We start from the raw sequence: 16,870 nt of genomic DNA on the forward strand, positions 1-16,870 counted from the left end.
CCCCAGGCCAGCCCCTAATAGAAAATCTGGAATGAAAACATCAGAGCCCCCAACGCGGACGCAGAGCCTCCGGTGCTACACTGAGCACCACCGCGCCTTCCTGGGGCGCACGGAGCCCACGAAGGACGGCCCAGTTCCACGAGCCCGGGGCGGAGGTCGCGGCCATCCGCGCCGCCTCCCGAGCCCCACCGCCCGGGTCCCGCGCCCCCGGCTGTCACCTTTCGGGGCCGTGACAGCTCCACAAGCCACCACTGCCCGCGTAGCTGCCCCAGCACTCACCTCCCCGCTGGCCCCAGCGCAAGCAGCGGGTCGAGCCTGGAGAGCGGCGCTAGATCCCTCACGCACGGCGGCGGGACACGAGGGGCTGAATGCCGCGGCGCTCAGAGCCCGCTTAGCTCATCCCCAGCCCGGCGCTCCGCCCTGCGCGGCACCCCCGCCCGCCCAGGCCTGCCGTCTCAGTCAGACGGGACTCCCCCTCCCCTCGCGGTCGCGGCTGCCTCCGCCTCCTTCTTCAGCTCCAGCCGCCGCAGCCGCCGCAGCCGGCGCCATCTTGGTAGTGACGGAAAGGAAGGGGGCGGGAATCGCGTCCTCGAACACCAATCACAGGCCGAATCTGGCCAGCGCGGCGCTGGAGAGGGCGGGGCTGAAGGTAGCGAGGTCCTAGCGCCTTCTTGTAAAGGGGCGGAGAAGGTGGGTGGGGCTGGGCAGTGCTGGCTCGTGACGCGCGGTGTAAATGGGGAATCATACTGTGGTTCCCCTTCAGGTCGGGAGATCCCGAGCCCCAGGCGAGCGTGGGCGAGGAATACAGTGCTTCCCCTTTTACCACCCCTAGGCACAAGGCTCCAGCTCGCGCCAACTGACCTGTTTCTTCCTCCCTGGCACTCCCAGGAGTCCTTGCCTAGCCAGAGTTCGAAGCGTCAGTCTGAGATGCGGCTTCTCTGCCCAGGGCACTCAGATTCTGCAGGAAACCCCCTGAGGGGCTAGCAACCACCTAGTAGATTTCTGACCCAAGATAGAAGGTGAGGTAAAACGGGGAATTCAGGGGATTCTCTGAAAAGTACCTTGATAAAACGCCTATTGTTGACCGAAGGGGTGTCCATTACGTTGATTAATTGGACATGGCCTACTTAAACCTGACCATGGCTCCACCATCAATGGCTGTTAGCAAGTTGCCTCTGAAAAATTAGGATAATAAAGGTTAATTATCCTACAGGATTACTGTTAGCGTTAAATTCTGTAGTACATTATGCTGCTTAGCGTAATGCCCAAAAGTACTCAATGAATGTTAGATAATATTCCAAGGACAAATGAAGGAAGAAATGGGACCTTAAAATCCCTCCTTTCAAGTCAACCCATGCAAAACAGGCATTCATCCTTCTTACCAACTCTACAATTTTGTTTTCTACCTCCTTTCTACTATTGTAGACAGCAACAAACGGTCATTGAAAGTCAAACATAGGGGACACAGTGGTGAGGGAACCAAAAAAAAATCTGCCTTCAGCGAGTGGCAGTCTAGTGGGAGAACAAATAATAAACGAATATTTCACATTTGGCGGGGAAACATACCATAAAGATATGAAAAGAATTCTGGTATAGTAAAGAACAGGATGACTTTAAAAACTAGAGTGAGGAAGGGAAAGCCCATCTAACCATGAGAGCCAGTAATGGGAGAAAGACCCTGGGAAACATCAAGGGCAGAGGGAAGGATTGTGTGAAGAACATGCAATAGGAAGCAGCTTGGCTGTTAGAACTGAGTAGAGTTCATGGAGCTGGGAAAATTTTTTTGCTTGGGGAAGCCTAGCATGAGACTGGACAGGGAGTGAGGGCTCAGTCCTACAGGGCCTAAGACAACAGAAACAAGATTGGGTTTTATTCTAATTGCAAGCAAAAGCCATTGAAAAGTTTTAGTTACAAAGTAAGGGAGTGGGGAACAGTGATATTTGTGATATGATATCTGTGTTAATATTTCAGGCAATTGATGGACCAAAGAACTGAATTTAAAGAAAAAAAAATCTGAGGTTGAGCTTCTTCAACACCAAGTTGGCCAAATTATGTATTCTAATCTTCAGTTCATTATTGTTAAAAAAAAAAAAAAGTGAGCATCTCATAACGTTCTGCACAAAAAAACAGTATTTTCACTGAAAATTATTATGCAATTTGTTTCTAAATGTTTTGTATGTCATGTTGATATAACGTATAGTTGCCTATACAAATCAATTTTTTATTGATTGCAATTAACAATCCAAATCAATCATTCATAGTCATTTTTTGCACAATATGCTACCTGGGAAAAGAATATGGACTAATATCAATATGTAATTTTTCAATGCTATAGTTCCAAATTTATTTATTTATTTATTGGTATTAGGGAGTAAACCAAGTGGTGCTTTCCCACTGAGTCACATCCCCAACCCTTTTTTTTTTGACTTTGAGACAGGGTCTCACTAGGTTGCTCAGAGCCTCAATACATTGCTGAAGCTGGCCTAGAACTTGCAATCCTACTGCCTCAGCTTCCTGAGTCACTAGGATTACACACATGCGCCACAGGAACTGGCTCCCAAATTTTTAAAAGTGCTTACCTTTGCATTTTCTAATAAAATACAGGACATGATTTTTTTTTTTACTTTTATTGTAGTAAAATACATATAAATAAAATTTACCATTTTAACCATTTTTAAGTGTACTATTCAGTGGCATTAAGTATGTTCACATTGTTATGCAGTTCTCACCATTGTCCATGTCCAGAAGCTTTTTATCATCCCAATCTAAAACTTTGTACCCACTGAATTATAACTTCCCAATCTCCCATATCCCCAACTCCTGACTACTATTCTTTTTTTTTTTTCATATTGTTTAGCCTTTATTTTATTTATTCATTTTTATGTGGTGCTGAGAATTGAACCCAGTGCCTCACACATGCTAGGCAAGTGCTCTACCACTGAGCCACAACCCCAGCCCCCTGACAACTACTATTCTACTTTATAAGACATTAATTTTTTATTGGTTTTAATTGTTGGGTCAATTCTTGTTTTTTAATACTTTTTAGTTGTAGATGGACACAATACCTTTATTTTATTTATTTATTTTTGTGTGGTGTTGAGGATTGAACCCAGTGCCTCACATATGCTAGGCAAGCACTGTACCACTGAGCCACAACCCCAGCCCAGCTCAGTTCTTTTTTTAAGGACTAGTTTGGTGTGTTAAAATCTTTGAATAGCAACAAAAAGCACCCTTTGTTGGAAATATACATATTTGTATATAAATATTCATCCACATTACAGAATATCAGCTAAAATACTATAGACAAATAGTTGCAAGAATAGCTTATAGAAAAAAGTTTCAAAATTCTTAAAAAATCGAAGCTTGAAGTATTTTTATCAAAGAAAATCACTTCTGAGAGAGTATTATTTAAAAGCAGTAGAAAGCCAATAGGCAGTATTTTTATTTTTAAATACCTCCAAGTTTTAACTGTCATACCCTGAGTCCTCTCAACATCCCAGGCACATGTCACTAAGGTCACAGCTAAATAAACTTAAGCCTTAAATGTGACTTGAGCAAGGGATTCTAACAATGTAGGCATAAGCCAAAGAGAAAAATGTGACTTATAAATTTCAGCCCCATGCCCTTCCTGAAATGATGTCATCTTTTACACCTGGAACTCTGGCTGTTTCTTAGAAGTTATTTTAAAACACTGAAGTTTCAGTGATGCATGAGGGAAAACTATGAAACCAGTAACCATTTACAGTACTGGAAGCTCATGTTGTTTTATAGTCCAGTTCTCTCCACCTTAAGCAATTAAGACTAGGTACCTTAATTGCTATGCCATATGTTTCCCTTGTCTGTAAATGAAAATATGGAGCCTTAAAGTAGTCCTTGATATCTATGCTACAGGGCTTTCTCAGGGGTGAAAAAACCTTCCATCAGGAATTTATGAGCTTTCAGAAACTCTTTGGATGTGTCCCAAATAGAGCAACCATTGCCAAATTGTATTCATTGTAAAACTGTGTTAGAATGACATTGCAATGTATTTAATCCACAAACAAATTTATTAGCAATATGGTCAAATTACCAATTTATTTCTTAAAAAGACAAATCTGGTTAAATTTTCTTTGAAAGACAGTTTGCCTGAATAACTTGCCAGAATAATAGTAAAAACTATCATATAAACAATGACAAATCCTAAACCTTGTGCTTGAGCAGAATGACCAAGGACAGGAGGACTGCTACAGCCTGAGCCACTGTTGACTCTGCCCTTTGGTGGCCATCTGAGGAGTCATCTTTGACTCAGCACTTTTTCACAACTTTGAAAATTATCACTTCTCAACATTCTTCTCAATAATTTTACCTCTTTCAACAGTTCCTTATAAATTCTAATTTTTACTTGTAAAATTATCTGCAGAAGAAAGGTTTTTTTTTTTTTTTAATGTGCCTAACGGTCATTGTCCACAGTCAAGTGTGCCTCCTGACTTTCTTAAATTTAGTAAGATGATATTTTCACAAATTCACTTCAGTCTGCATTTATATACCAAACACTCTGCTGGGTACAGAAGGAGAACAATGGAACAGGCACATCTAAGAGACAAAAGGCTCCCTGGCATCTAACTTTAATAAAAAGTGTGACTATGACAAGTTCTACACCAGACAAACTCACTGCTGTGGGAGCCCAGAGGATTTGATTCTCATCATGAGGACTGAAGTTGAAACAAAGATGACATTGGAACCAATCCTGAGAGAAGGTAGACTTTCTGTAAAAGGTGAGGATTTCATTGTTTGAGGCTTGGAGTTGGGGGCTAAGGGTGGTACAAGGCAGGAGAAGCTCTTTAAATTCTTTTTTCTTTGAATCTTTATAACAGATGTAACAAATGAAAGAAGTGCTCATAAAGTGTTTCAGCACTTTGACTCTCTTTGGGAGTGGCCAAAGGTTCAAATAATTTGGAAGGATGAATATCTGTGCTGACTTGCAGGAAATATGAGTCAGATTTTCTCATCTGCTCAGCACTGTAGGTACAGCCTGGATATTTGGAAACATGAAGCTGAACAAATCAGACACCACAAGTCTTTTTTCTTTTTATTGACTGGCCTAGACAAGCATCCTGCTAGGGTAGAAAACAGGGACACCCATTTTATTGTCAAGGCCTAAGGAACCCTGCCAGCAAAGGGAAACACCTGCAATTGAAAAGAGTAAAATTAAGAAAAAAAACCAAAAACAACAACAACAACAACAAAAATCCCATGTTTTCTATATAATCCCTCAGAATAGAAGACAGACATGTCTTAGGTCCCTATTTCTTGCCTGTGCTTCAGGATTGTATATTTAACTGCCTCCAGATATATCAGTTCCATGTGCACTTGAAATTCAGCATGTTCAAAGGTGAACTCATTATCTTTACCCCAAACAAGTTATACCCATATTCTTTTTTTTCTTTAACTATTTTTTAGTTGTTGGTGAACCTTTATTTTATTTATTTATTTATTATCAGCATGTGGTGCTGATAATCAAACCCAGTGCCTCACACATTAGGCAAGTGCTCTACCACTGAGCCACAACCCCAGCCCTATGCCCATATTTATTTTCTTGAATGATGCCCACCATGTACCAGTCACAAAAGTGAAAACCTGTGAATCATCAACTTCTCCTTTTCCCTCTTTCCTTGACACCTAATCATCAAAACCAACTAATATCACCTCCTTAACATTAGTAATATCTTCTTTCCCATTTGTATTGACCTGCTTCAAACCCACATCTTTTTATTTTGTACCTGAAATTTTGCAACAGTTGTCTAATTGGATTTCCTATCTCCTGTCTTCCCCTGCTTTAATCTATCCACCCCTGCCAAGCTGATCTTCTAAAAAAGAAATGAAATCAGTTGTTTCACAGTGTGAAGTTGCAGGCTTCCTCCTTGCCTTCCTTTCTCTTCTTTCAATGTCCAATCTTTGTTGTTATTTTTTTGTTTTGGTACCAGAAATTGATCCTAGGGATGCTTAACCACTGAGCCACATCCCCAGCCCTTTTTAATTTTTTATTTTGAGACAGGGTCTCACTGTGTGGCTTAGGGTCTGAGACTGGCCTCAAACTTGCAATCCTCCTGCCTCAGTCTCTCAAGTTGCTGGAATTACAGATGGGTGCTACCATGCCTGGCTCAAATGTCTAATCTTGATGTTACCTAAGAAGAGCAGGGCATTAGGACCTATATCTCTCTATCCCCTGCCCCTCCACCGTATGATAGAAACTGTCTCTTATTCAGAACATTTTCAGACAGACAACACAAGGCTCTTAATAGAAAGAAAGCATCTAAACCTCTGCTGCCCATAAAAGTACCATATTCCCCTTTCCCACACATGTGCATACCAAAAAATGGATGACTTAGTTATAGCCAACTATTTTTTTATAGCCAACTATTATATGAAGGGCAAAGTTAATCTAGAAGAGAAAAACTCTTAAAATTAGTTTTACTCAAAATTTGGAGAATAATGGATTTGTGTTTTTAAATGCTGGGGATTGACGGCCCCCCCACCCCCCAATCCTGGGACTCTTAACCACTCACTGCTACATCCAACCCTTTTTTCATTCTGAGACAGGATCTGGTAAAGTTATTCAGGCTGACCTCAAGCTTGTGATCCTCCTGCCTGGACCTTTAATAATAAAGATTTAAATTTAAAACAGAAAAGATCTCCAGAGCCTCTTGTAAGGTGGGTTTCTTGTTAACTAAATAATCTCACAAGCTAGCTAAGGCTCTTTAGTGTCAGTATCACTTTGCTGTCTGCTAAAAGTAGATATCCTTCCTCTGAATTCTCCATTCCTAACCCTGCAAGTTTTCATATTTGGAATTATTTTAATAGCATCTTTGATTTAATAAATGTCAATATATTGATTTCATAGAATTTATATGTTGCAATAACTTTAAAATTATGCTTAAAGGGAAAAAGAAGGAAGTTGAGATGGGGCTATCTTTTATTCGAATGTATTCAAACTGAAATGGAAAAAAGACTTTTAGAGATGGCATGATAAGGCAGCACTGTCAAACTGCTGTCTGCCTGGCCAGTGCTGTCTGGAAGGTCATAGATGGTTCAGAAAGACAGCCACAGAAATCCTTGGTGTCAGGTTGAGAAGAGTACATAATGGTACTGGTCATTACTGACTAGTTATATGCTAAAAGAGAGTGGGAATATAGTAGTTTTATGAAAAAAGACTAGAAAATAATCTCCCATTTCAAATTCTTACATTTAATAAGACTGTTTGCTACATAGTTAAGACTTGGTCATTGCACAGGAAAATCTCAAGGGCAGAGTTTAAGTAATAAACAGGGCAATTGAACAAGGCTAGGGCTAAATGAGTTACAGAACAATGAGATAGGACAGGCAAGGAGAAAATGTATTTAAAATTTATCATCTGACCCACATCATAATGATTTCATGAGAATTACTGTCACAAATTGATTTTATGTTCCTCTGATCCAGAACATAGGATTTTAGTGTGGGAATAATCTGCCAAGATTATCCAGTGACTATTTCATTTTCAAAACAATGACCATTTGCCCACTTGAGGCTTCTCCAAAGTCATACACATCTAATAGTGTGAAAAGAGCTAGAAATAGAATCCAGGTTCCTAATTCTTTACTTTCTATATTACATATATAACAATCAATTCTGAGAATTCAATATTCCAAACTTATGAAATAAACTGAATATATAGGAAAATCCTTATTTTTGATCAAAAGAAACAGAAGCTCAGAAAGATAAAATAAAATTTCCCAAATCATATGGTTGGCCTAGACCTGAGTCAGGCCTTACACTGGCTGGGCCAAACAGGATTTCTTTCCAAAGAAATCGATGAAACCTTAAATGCTGTGTGTCTAGGCATAGAATTCATTCCTTCAATCTATAGGTATTTTACTTTATATATTATATACAATACACTCTGCCAGTTGCTATATAAAAGATTATGAGACTAAAAGATTTATTTTGCAAGACTAAAAATTGAACACTCATTATCAGAGAAACACACATATGCCATTTTGATGGTTGATAAGCTAGCAAGAAGTTAAGTCTTGGTGCACTACAATATTAGAAATATTTTTAACTTTCCCCAAAGGATGGACTTCTTTCAGACTCTCTACAGCATTTACCCTGTCCATCAGATGGGAGCACATTAAAAAGTCTGACAATACTAAGACTTAGTGAATCTTAAAAAAAATCTAGAATTCTTATGCTGTACTGGTGGAAAGAAATGTTAAGCAATTTGGCTCTTTTGGAAAGCAGTGGCAATATTTTATTAAAATTAAAAAAACATACACAGGCTGGGATTGTGGCTCAGTGATAGAGCACTTGCCTATCATATGTGAGGCACCAGGTTTGATCCTCAGCACCACATAAATATAAATAAATACAATAAAATTATTTTTAAAAAAATCATATACCCTACAATCCAGCTATTCCATTTTTTGTGTATATACACTAAAGAAATTTGTTCTAAACTATGACTCATGATCATGTTAGTGGATTGTGAAATCAACCAAGGGTTTGCAACAATTTTATTTTTTTTAAGACAGGGTCTTGCCATATTGCCCATGCTGGTCTCAAACTCATGAACTCAAGAGATCCTCTTGCCTCAGCTCCATAGTAGCTGGAACTTTAGGTGTATACCACGACACTTGGCTTAAAAAAATATATATATATATGTGTGTGTGTGTGTGTGTGTGTGTGTGTGTGTGTGTGTGCATGTGCGTGCATGCATATATATATATATATGTACATATTTATATATTATTTTTTAAATGAAACAGAACAAAGTATCAGAGCAAGGATTTATATGAATTTATATGTGACACATGCACACACTTCCATATTAAATGTCATGGTGTGCTACCTAGATTCTCTGCCCCCAGGACTAAAGGTTCATTCTTTCAATTTCTAGGAGTGTTGGTAGCCAAAAGCTTTTAGATGGGTCCCTTTTCAGAACTACCTCCAGGATGAGAGCTACTACTTGCTCAAAGTCACTCTTCCTGGGTACAGTATAGTCAGTAACTGATCAATGAAGGTATATAAAGGCCTAATCTCTTCCATAATTCAAAATAATCTGAAAGATCACCCCAGCCAATACAGGATCAGCTGAGGCCATCAGTTATTGCCACTTCATCACAGCCCGCCTTCTCCCCCTGCCCATTCCTGCTTCCTTCACTTTCCTAAAGGTGCTGATCATGTGACACTCCTCAATAAACTCTTGCACACAAATCTCTGTGTGAGTCTACTTCCCAGGCAACTTGCCTGTGATGATGCATGCATGGGTGCCTGTATAGGATCTGAATGTAAAATCATTTCTCATTTTTAAGTACTGGCCATAAAAGCTTGAAAACAACAACATGTAAAGAAACTCTTATACATATGTACCAGGAGACACTACTAGGATAACTGGTATGTAGCTCATAGTAATAATAACTGGACAAAAAACAAATGCTTGTCAATAGGAGAACCCATGGTAAGTTATACAGTGGAACACTATATAATAATTAAGATCAGTGAAATCGTACCAACATGGACAAATCTCTAAATTACAAGGCTACACAGCAACTTCACAATAGTGGTTAGCTCTAGAGAAATAGCAAAGGAAATGAGATGAAACTGGGCTTCAACTACAGCTTTGTAATGCTTTTTTAAAATGTATCTAAGCAACTCTTAAAAGTATAAGTTTTATTAAATTCATATGAGTTTATGGGTTCCATTTAAAACTTCTATGCATGCTTAAAATATTTCATAATTAAATATTGTTCAATGAGTTATTACTGAAGAATAGCTATATGAGAGCAAAGCATTTTAAACTTTTTCTATTCAGAAGCAGTTAAAAGACAGTTAACATGGCCACTTCCTCTTACACAAAAATTTTGGTCAGAATTTAGTGGTTCATAGAATATAGATAGTCCAATTACGACTGTTTGATTTATTGTACTTTTTTTTCTTCCATTCTTTTCATCCATAGCAGGGTTCATGTAATGAGAACAATACTGGAATCTTCTAGGAGTTCATCAAACTCTACTGACTCTCTTTGAAGAGTTACACAATACAGTGCCCAAGTCACTGGATTCAATCCCCAGCATCAATCCAACAACAACAAAAAAAAGGACAAGAAGAAGGAGGAAAAGAAGCAGCAGCAGCTATACAGATTTCTACATGCAAGAAACAAGGATAGTCTTCGCTATTTTCCGTAAGTTTTGATAAAGAATTTTGTGTCAGGTTTACTGGAATAAAATTTACATACAGTATACAGTAATCTCAGCAACTCAGGGGGCTGGGATAGGATTCCCAAGTTCCAGGCCAACCTCAGCAAATTAGTGAGACCCTATCTCAAAATAAATAGGGTTGGGGCTGGGGTTGTGGCTCAGTAGAGCACTTGCCTAGCATGTGTGAGGCACTGGGTTCTATCCTCATCACCACATATAAACAAATAAATAAAGGTCCATTGACAATTTTAAAATATTTTTAAAAAATAGGGGTGGGGATGTGGCTCAGTGGTAGAGCACCCCTGGGTTCAATCCCCAGTACCAAAAACAAATAAAATAAAAACTTTACATGTAATGAAATTCGCTCTTTTTAAGTAGAAAGTTCAGGCAAATGTTTACAGCTGTGAACCCCCATCACAATCAAGATATACGACATTTCCATCACCCCAAAAAGTTACCTCATGCTCTTTGGTATTCAATGCACCCACCATCCTAGCCCTTGAACCACTAATTGGATTTTTCTTTCCATAATATTGTTTTTTCCAAGATAGCAAGCAAACATGATCATAGAATATGTCACCTCTTGAGGTTTTTTTTTTTTTTTTCCACTCAGTAGGAACTTTTGAGAATTGCCCAAGGGTGCCTGAATCAATAAGTAGTATGATTCTTTTTATTGTTGAGTAGTATGAATGTACTGCAATTTGTTCACCCGTTCTCCAGTTGAGGGACATTTAGTTACAGGTTTTTGTATATAAATACACCTTTGTTTTCCTTGGGTAAATACCTAGAAAGAGAGCTTACAGGGTCCTATGATAAGTGTTTGTTTAACTTTATAAGAAAATGTTGCCCTGTGTGGTGGTGCCCACCTGTAATCCCAGTAGCTTAGGAGCCTGAGGCAGGAGGAGCGTTCAAAGCCAGCCCAGCCTAAGAAAAGCGAGGCACTAAGCAACTCAGTGAGACCCTGTCTCTAAATAAAATACAAAATAAGAATAGTGATGTGGCTCAGTGGTTGAGTGCCCCCGATTTCAATCCCCAGTATCCACAAAAACAACAAAAAAGAAAGTGGGAAACAACATGTATCCCATTTGTTTACAATAAAAATAAATTTTAAAAAAAGCAGCAATAGATAATACAAAATAAATTCCTGTGGCTATGTCCCAATAAAACACTTTATAAAAACAAAACAAAAAAAAGTGGTCAAACCATATTGAATTCTCACAGTACGTAATAAGGCAGTTTCAGTTGCTCCACTTGGTTCTGTCAAGTTTATTTTGTTGTTTGGATTGCTATGTGTGTATGTGTTTAAATTTCTTTAGCTGTTCTAACTGGTATATGATGATATATCATTGTAGAATTTTGCTAAGCTCACACCTGGAATCCCAGCAACTTGGGAGACTGAGGTAAAAGCACAGCAAGTTCAAGACCAGCCTCAGCAACTTAGTGAGATCCTGTCTCAAAGTAAAAAAAAAAAGTTCTAAGAATGTAGCTCAGTGGTAAAGCACCTCTAGGTTCAATTCCCAGTACCAAAATAAAGGGAAAGGGGATGAGAAAAGGCAATACAAAGGTCATTGCCATTATATTCCTGGATTTTCAAGACACTACTTTATTTTTGCTGGGGATTCAACCCAGGCATCCTGAATGCTAAGTAAGCACTCCAGACACTGAACTAAATCCCCAGCCCTTATGTATTTGATTTTGAGACAATCTTACTAAATGCCTCTGGCTGGCCTGGAACTTGTGTTCCACCTACCTTAGCTTCCCTAAGCTAGCACTCTATCAGCAAACCACATCCCCAGCCAACATGCACTACCTTTTGTATCATGAGGGGCGCTTGAAGTTCAAATGAAACTGACCAAGTTGCATTAGAAAGATCAAGTGGTTAGTGTTATTATCCAAAAGCATATGTAAAAAAATAGATCTAAGGAACAAACTAAAAAAAGTAAGCAGAATAAGAGCGTGGCCAGTAGTGAAACTACAAATTAGAGTAAGAAGTGGTTGTGGCTTGGGGAGAGTTCTCTGTTAGAATGTTTACTTGACCCTTTATTTTACTTAGGTTTCCTTTTGTTTTTCTGAAGTCTTATGTGTGGCATTTAACAGGTTACCTATGTAAATTTAATAGGATCAACAAATCTGATGTGGAAGCTTTTTAACCCTTCAAATACTGAACATATTTAAGGAAAAGCAGAATTTTAGAATGTTAATGAGTCCAATATATAAAGACAATTGCTATAAAACAAACCTTTATACTTACAGACATAGTCTATTTATAAAAGAACACCAATGCAAAGACAGTACTGATGATGAATAAGGGTTTCCAAAGTAACAGGGAAGTGAAAGCACATTTGGAGGTTAGTCTATTAGAAGTAGTTAAGGATGAAAGTTTTGGGAAGAATTAATAATGCATAACTCAATATTGAACTAAGAAATTCAAAGAATTTAAATAACTGATTTGGTTAAACAAGGGAGTCATCAAGAATGGACATATTTATGCTGCTACCTAGATTGGGTCAGAAGATACCTTGCAAAAAAGACTTTGCTCTTGTCACTACTTTGAAAAAGATGTGCGGCCTAAGTGAGCTCACACTGACTGTGAAGCAAGATGTTGAGATGTTCCAGATGTTAAGCAGCTGTAGAGTAAAATCTGTTACTTTCTGGGATTGGAACAGGAAACATACTAGTGATTGTGTTTTGTTTGTGAAGATACTTCATCTTTGAAACATCATTATTAGCTTACAGTTCCTGGGAAACTTTTATATAGGGGACCTAAAACACCTCAATAGTTTTCTTTGGGGCCCAAATTCCTTGAAATGAGAAGTTAAAATGCAATTTTTTTTTTTTTTCAACAACTCTGTAGATGTCTCTGAAAAACTTTTGTAATGTCTTTTTTTTTTTTTTTTTAATCTACAACTTCAGAGGGAACAGGAAAGAGAATTTTTGCCTTTTTGCCTTAGATGAAGATTTGAGCAGAAGGCCTGGGCACAAGGTAGCTTTTGGAAGGACTGTTTTCATTTTTGTTTTGTTTTGCTTTATTTTGTCTGTGCCCCCCACACACACACACTTGTTTTATTCATAAATGAGAAGATATTAAGATATTAACAAATCCTAATTGGAATTTTGGAACACCAAGGTGGGGGGAATCCTGATCTTTTACCTTCTGTTAAACTTCTTCCTTTCACTCCAAGTACATCTCAACCATGCCCTACTTTTGAGTATTTTATAACCAAGACTATAGTTATTTGAAGGACTTTTCAGAACTTTCATTTTCATGCCTTTATTCATTTTGTGAATAGTTGCTCCAGTTCTTAATTACATAGCTCATAGGAACCTGTACAAACTATGCATTCAGATAGAAAGATTGTTATTGTCATTATCAGAATCATTCGGGAGTTTATATATGTCCACACAAGTAGACGTTTACAAAGGAAATTCCAGACATTCCCTTTCCTCAATGAACAAGTAACAACCTTGACACAAGACAATTAGTTTATACCACAGATTTCCTGCCTCCTATTTACATACTTAATCCTCATCTCACACCCTGAAAAAGAAATTGCACAGGACCATGTACCTTATTGCTACTCCATAAGTGATGATCAACTGTGGTTATTTCATTAGTCTTCATAATTCTCAGATTATAAAGTTGGCAATCATTGATTTAGATGATTACTGGTCCTTAATCTACTTTTGTTGGAAACTTTGGAGTCTCTTCAGGAACCACCTTGATCTTCAGTAAAAACAGGGCTCCTTCAGGTAGAAGCTCAGAACATTTAGAATTTTTTTGTTTTAAAATCGATTTTGTAAAAGACCTTCATGTGTAAAAGTTATATGGAGTACTCTTCCCCCTAATCTCTTTTCTCCTTGCAGTTCTCTCAGGTTTACAACAGAAACAGTTATGTTACAACTGCGGGCAAGATTTTGCAACAGAATGACCTTGAAATAGAACACTGTCCACTTGAAAACTTGTGCAATCAAAATGGAATAAATGCAACCACACCTGTTAGACTTCATGAATTTCTTCCTATAAGGAAAGCTATGTCCTTTTCAGAAGAATACAACTTCCTAAGTGACTCAGTGCCCACTCTGTATCATGGAGCTCTCACTTGGAGTAACCTTCAGTCACAGCCTGCAACTGAGATATAACCCTAACATCTACAAGTATTGCTGTAGTTGCTAAAATGCAGCTGCAGAAAATATGTGTGTGGCTACTTGCTATCAACCACAGTGTTTCTCATTTCTCTTAAAAATGATAAAATCATTGACAGCATATAAACTCTAAAATTTTACTATAAATTTCTACCTACCTGAACTACCTCAGCAAGTGAATTAATCAGCTGCAGAAGTGCTCTGAAACCAAAGCTGGTTTCTCAAAAATGTGTTGATAACTGGTTTGGGTTTTCGTTTGTTTGTTTTGTTTTGTTTTGTTTTGTTTTGTTTTTCCCCTCAAGAGGTTTCATTACTCAGGCCACAGACGACTTACTAGGTTTCGAAGTTTGTTTTTATTCTCAATTTCGATTTTGATATGAAAATGAAATGACAAATAGCAACATGTGGGCCACCCTGATACCCAGAAAATTCTCCTTAGCCTGCACATGGTTCCTGATAACTGTGTGGTATGTTGTCATTAGAACTGCTCATTCTGACATCTCAAAACATTGTGTAAGCACTGTATATCCACTGAAAGCCAGCCTGATGAGAGTAACTTTCCCATATTTTTCTCCATGCCTACATACATAAGATCACTTTTTAATGTGAAAACTTGAAAGAAGGATTTTAAAAAAATTGTTTTTCAGCAGTTATGGGTAAATTGCAAGGGTTCTAATAAATGTCACAAACCAGTGGCTAACAGTTCAGTAATGTGGTTTTCCTAGCCACACACAAGTCTTTTCAGGCAATCATTGGTCTTAGGATCTATTAAACAGGTTTAATTGTGTGCTTGGGACATTATTTTAGTATAATTAGGAGAAACAAACTGAAGCCTTGGAATAAGCATGATTCCAGAATAATATAGGATGCCAGTCTCCTTTCATCTTTCTTTTCAATTTTTTCATATGTAAGTTTTTCAGGTTCTTTTTTTCCCAAATTTTTTTAGATGTTAATAGACCTTTATTTCATTCATTTATTTATATGTGGTATTGAGAATTGAACCTAAACTCCACACATACCAGGCAAGGGCTCCACCACTGAGCCACAACCCCAACCCCTCGGGTTCTTGACTGGTTGGAATGACTTACTTTAGGTTACCTTTGCACTGGTTGAATTTTTCTATAAATTCAGATTTTTTTAAAAAGTATTTGAGTGGAAACTCATGTGCTGAATAAGCTGTTATAAACACACTTCAATGTTCCTATGTAGCCCCTGAAACTGGTGAGTTAAATAAAAGTGTCTTGACTTAATCTATTTTGTTCCATAGTTAATTACCACAAAGTGATTGTACACCTATGTAATAAGACCAAAGGTTGATGTAAGTTTGACCTAAAAAATGTGAAAAAAAATAAGGATTGGATTTGTGGCAGCATCTACATGACACAAAGGAAAGTAGAGATTTGGTGAGTATTCAGTTATAGTTATTTTGAGAAATGGGGAAAACTAGTTTGAACTTTGTGGTCTAAATTATTTGGTTTGGGCTAGACTCTTTGGGTTTGACTCCTTGCATTCTTCTAATGCCTTTGCTCAAAAAAATGTGGCAATATGTTCCATGTTGCTGACAAATTTTATTACAAAAAGAAAGCAAGGAGTATCTATTGCATTCTTTAGTAGGAGTAAGAAAGCAAGCATATTCTTAATATGCATTACAAAGCAAATGTAGTCATTCAATTTGCAGGAGAGAATAATCCATCATACACTGTGACTTTTATTTTGCTTTTCACAGAGTGAAGAAAAACTTTGGAACTTTATTTTAAAGCCCATTAATAAAAAGGAACTGGAATTCAGCTTTTCTCAAATCCAACTGTGATTCTTTAGCTAAAAGTTTCTTGACTTATCCTTAGATTTATGATTCAAACTATTCCTGGGTTTCTGGCTCGGTTCAGAAAAACAAGCTCCAAGTACAACTCTGAATTAGATGCCTCAAAAAAAAAAAAAAAAAAAAAAAAAAACCTCTTACTTTTCTTAATTACACTGCATTTTATAAGATTACTCCTTCTAAAATTAGCTCGATGATGGCAAAACAGCTGTATGGAAAGTAAAAACTTCAGGGATTCATCTGGCTGTTTCAGATATAACAGTTCAACTACCTCTTTGATTTTTAAATCAAATGTGTTTTACAATTGTGTAAGATATGCAACACTTTAGTACATTAAAGGATATTTAAGTCTGACGTGCATGAGGGTTTTTTTGTGTGTGTGCTGCTACATGTTAGAAATCTAAAAACAGAAATACTGTTCATTTTTAAACAGGAAGATTTTGTGCATAATCTTACCAGGATTCTCAGAATGAGAACTGAACTCATGTTTTCTTAAGCAAAGTTTGCCTTTGGCCAACAGAGACTGTAAGAGGTCCTACTGTATTTTTATCCAAGCTGATAATCTTTCGTCTCTTTCTTACAAAATTATTTAACACAATAAAAATAAGTTTTGGCAAGACAAGCATGGTGGTGCATGCCTGTAACCCTAGCAATCAGGGAGGCTAAAGCAGAAGGATCATAAGGTTCTAGGACA

The 16,870-nt window shown here is 37.9% G+C and overlaps 1 protein-coding gene across 9 annotated transcripts in view; it reads right to left on the reverse strand.

The window, feature by feature from the left end:
* DENND4A (DENN domain containing 4A) overlaps positions 1-482 on the reverse strand; it is a 114,002-nt gene extending 113,520 nt beyond the window's left edge. For 8 of the 9 annotated variants that reach the window (XM_079125613.1, XM_079125614.1, XM_079125618.1 and 5 more), the window contains exon 1: positions 280-482. The gene's annotated coding sequence lies outside the window, so the exon portion shown is untranslated. The remainder of the gene's footprint in view (positions 1-279) is intronic. The other variant, XM_079125619.1, reaches the window with a different exon arrangement.
* Between the last annotated feature and the right edge of the window lie 16,388 nt (positions 483-16,870).

Source organism: Sciurus vulgaris, assembly GCF_902686455.1.
Source record: "Sciurus vulgaris genome assembly, chromosome: 2".
Taxonomy (NCBI): Eukaryota; Metazoa; Chordata; class Mammalia; order Rodentia; family Sciuridae; genus Sciurus; species Sciurus vulgaris.